Genomic DNA, 4,348 nt, shown 5'->3' on the forward strand with positions numbered 1-4,348 from the left:
GAAAACAAGGAGAAAATGTAGCTCTAAATCAACACAAACACAAATTTTAGAATCATTTAAAATACTAAAATTAAACACCACAATACTCCTTCAACAAAATTAATAATAATAATAATAATAGTAATAAAGTTAATATAATAATAATAATGATAATAATAATCAATAAATAATAATAGTAAAAATAATAAAAATAGTAATAATAATAATTAATAATAATGATAATTAATGAAAATATTAAAACAAAACGTAAAGAAGAAAAAGAAGTAACAGCAAAAAAAATGACTGTGGGATTAATGCAAGGAGAGAGGAAAAATTTGACTTTTTCAAAATTAAACAAATAACTAATCTTCTATTAAGGAATAAAACTCCTCCTCTCTCAACTCGTGTGAAAGCCAACTGAAAGAAAAAAAAGTTCCCTTTTCTCCTTCCAAATCATGCGCTTTATGCCACCATTTCCTTCTTTTTCAAAAAAAAAAAAAAACTTAAAACAAAAACATAAACAGCAACAAAGCAACACATGAACAAATACTATCCAAACATGAAATCAAGAAAGTTAAAACAAAATACAAACCAAACGGCGGCGGGAAGTATTGCGGCGGTGATGCGGAGCTGTAGCAGCTAGTTTTCCGACAGAAGACGTTGGAGTTTCACAATGGTTTTATGTGAGGAATAAGATGGAGGTTGAAGGTGATAGGTGTTGTTGGAGGGTGGTTTCAATGTTTGTTGAAGTGTGAGTTTAAGAGTTTTAGAGAAGGAGTTTCATGATACGGTTGTTTTATGTTTATGGTGTTATGGTCAAGGTTATGAGTTATGTGAAGATGAAGATGATTTTATGGTGAAGTTTAAGGATGGAAGTTCGTTGAAGCTTTTTTTTTAGGTAAATGGTTTGAAATTTATGTTTTGTAGAGATGAGAGAAAAAGAGAGTGGAGAAGATGATGTAAGTGTGTGTTTTGATGTGGATAGGAAGAAGATGAGAAAGAGTGAAAAGTGTAGTATATAGAAAGAAACAAACCGTAATATTGAGAGAGAGAAACCGACATTGAGAGGAAAATATTACAAATTTTTTATTTCTTTTTTTTAAATCCAACACTCCTACATTCCTTATGTGCCACGTGGTCAGTGATTTGTGGCCTCAAATTTTCCACATTTCCCCATCTATTGCTGACCACGTATCCTTCTTCTAGTAATTCTCCTAAAAATTTGTTTCTTAAATAAACAAAAATATTTGAAATCAAAAGTTTTTTTAAAAAAAAATAAAATTATAAAACAAAGCAAAATTCAATTTAAATACAACTAATTCTAAATAAATAAATAATTGAATAAAATTAATTAAAAAAAAACAAGATTAAATTTAAAACACAACTAATTCTAAAGTTATTTTTTTTAAATAAAAAATTAAAAAGTGTAAAATTAATAAAACAAAAGAAAATTAAATTTCAAACACAACTAATAATAATTAATTTCAAACGATTATTTTAGTTAAAAAAAAATAAAAATCGGGCCCAAAGATGCTCGAAAAATAAATTGACTGCACAAAAATTCTCAGTGCGAAATAAACTTTTCGGAAACATACAGGTTTTGATCAAATTTGTTTTTAAAAAAAATTGACTGTTTAAAAGGCTCAGGCGGATAAAAATGCGATCGGAAAAGTACCAAAAAAATTGAAACGAACACACCAGTTTGAACTACGTGAACCGTAGATCAATAAAACTGATGTCTGAAAGCTCCATTTTGAAATTTTTTGCCCGCTAATCTGACGTACAGTTGAGAAACGATTTCACCGGTCTGTCCGTAGATCCGAAAAATTATTCCGAATGATATTCTAAATTATACGGAAAAAAAATGCATGGTGTGACAAGTATAAAACGCAAACGTCTTGTAAATGAAATAAATTGCTGACTGAATAAATGTGAACAGACAATCAGACGTAAATGAATCTCCCTTAGACCATTTGCTTCTGATTCTCAAACATAAATAAAATTATGCAAAGATTCAGATGACGAAAATACTCTTAATTGTCACCCTCTGATCCTCTGAAATCATGATGAAATGGAAACAAATGATGCACTGAGATTGAGAAATCAAATCTTTCAACTTCTTAATCAATAGATGACTGAATGAACATCATCAAGATCATATAAAATTCCAGAACTCCTGACTTTTCATCTAAACCCTGATAGACCCTTTTAACTGAAGAAATGCACGGAAAAATGGATCGATTTATGTTATACTGATGCGAGTGAAAAACTCAGGGTAAAATTTAGGATATGACAGCTGCCCCTATTTAAACATCTTTAACTAGAGGATATGAAGAACTATTGTCTTCAAATCATCATGGTGAAAGATAGTTTAAATACCAAAACAGACCCAAATTTTGCCCTTTTATTGGAAAGAAAGATATGTTTGTGATTACAGCTGAATGCACTTGGTTTTAAGAAATACTCTCGATTTTTTAATTAACCAATGGTAATGCTAATGAATGCAACGATATTTAGGAAATACTCTTGATTTCCTAATTGTCGGGCGATATGCATGTAAATGAAGGTTAAGAAGTACTCTTGACTCCTTAAGCATGAATGCGAATGAATTGAGAAATACTCTTGATTTCTCAACCGTATGAATGACAAATGATATGGATGCTAAGAAGTACTCTCGCCTCCTTAGAGATGAATGAATTAAGAAATACTCTTGATCTCTTAATCATCATATGATTGAATGAAATGCAAATGAATTAAGAAATGCTCTCGACTTCTTAATGATATGTAGGTTAAGAAGTACTCTTGACTTCTTAAATATGAAAGGTATGAGTTAAGAAATACTCTTGATTTCTTAATCATGAATGCAAGTGAACTAAGAAATACTCTTGATTTCTTAGATGATATGCAGGTTAAGTTAAGAAATACTCTTGATTTCTTATCATGAATGTAAATGAACTATGTATGATTTAAGAAATGCTCTTGATTCCTTAATCATGAATGTAAATGAATTGAGAAATGCTCTTGATTCCTTAATCATGAGTGTAAATGAATTGAGAAATGCTCTTGATTCCTTAATCATGAATGTAAATGAATTGAGAAATGCTCTTGATTTCTCAGATGATATGCATATGAATTAAGAAATACTCTTGATTCCTTAAGCATGAATGTAAATAAACTATGTACGAGTTAAGAAAATCTCTTGATTTCTTAATCATGAATGAAAGTGTAATGAGAAATGCTCTTGATTTCTCATATGCTATGCAAATGACAGGGGTTCAGAGACTCATGTTCAACTGCTCTTGACTGACGATAGATCTCTGGGATGGATTTGTTACAAAGTAACATGCTCGATCGGTCTTCAGACGTTCATTGTTGAAGGCAGACACTCATGGGGAAATAAATGATCATATTCAGCTGCTCTTGGCTGACAGAAAACTCTTTTGGGGAATGAGAAGATCCCAGAGACTTGTTGGGGATGAAAAGTTAATGATATTCAAAAGGATTAACCTTACTCTCAATTATCGAACTGACAGGTCCGACCTAATGCTCCATCGTGTAACACCCTTCTAAAATACCCCCAAATATTTAATTAAAATAACAATATATATTAATCAGAGTAAATATGCAATTTAAGGGTGTCACACAATGTTTCACACCATTCAACACCATAACTGTCATGCTCATTTATTTAATCAAATAAAACATTTGCATAATTCGCAGCGGGATAAAATCCATCATCAATACAAAACATGTAACACAATACATGTAAGCTTATTCAACAACCATCAATGAAAACAAGAAAGAAACATCCCATCCCGATGTTACATCTATCAGAGCATGACCCACTAAGGAGACCACACTAGACTCCAAGTATTAGCTTCTACTCAACTCATTGCTCGTTACCTGAAAAATAGTTGTAAGGGTGAGTTCCTCAATCGATATAATAAGCATTATGGAATCTCATGTCATGTTAAGTAATTTGACACATTAATCACCCTAATCACAACATACAATCAGTAACAGCACATCAGCTCAATATCGTATTCAACACCAACATAAAGCACAAGTATAATCTCAAATCATACTCCAAATCAACACAAACACGCGTATAATATTGGAATACATCCATTCATATTATACGCCATACATACATTATGCAATGAGACTCCACACATGCGGTACCGACTATTCTTGAACATATAGTTCAAGCTCACCGATCCCTCCAGATACGGCTACTAAGCTCACTAGTCCCACTCATTTGAGACCTAGTGACTCACTCACTAATTCCTCACCATGGGAATTAGCTACAGCCCCGAAGGCTAGACTATGCACACTAATCATCTAGCATGCAGACATCAACAACAAACCC

The 4,348-nt window shown here is 31.8% G+C and overlaps 1 long non-coding RNA gene across 1 annotated transcript; it reads right to left on the minus strand.

Moving 5' to 3' along the window:
- Nucleotides 1-264: 264 nt before the first annotated feature.
- On the minus strand, nt 265-988 carry LOC127073867 (uncharacterized). Its single transcript, XR_007785885.1, has 2 exons — nt 572-988; nt 265-459 (listed from the first exon to the last, which is right to left on the minus strand). It is a non-coding gene; the product is annotated as an uncharacterized LOC127073867 (long non-coding RNA).
- Nucleotides 989-4,348: the final 3,360 nt, after the last annotated feature.

The sequence above is a fragment of the Lathyrus oleraceus genome, chromosome 4, assembly GCF_024323335.1.
Source record: "Lathyrus oleraceus cultivar Zhongwan6 chromosome 4, CAAS_Psat_ZW6_1.0, whole genome shotgun sequence".
Lineage (NCBI taxonomy): Eukaryota > Viridiplantae > Streptophyta > Magnoliopsida > Fabales > Fabaceae > Lathyrus > Lathyrus oleraceus.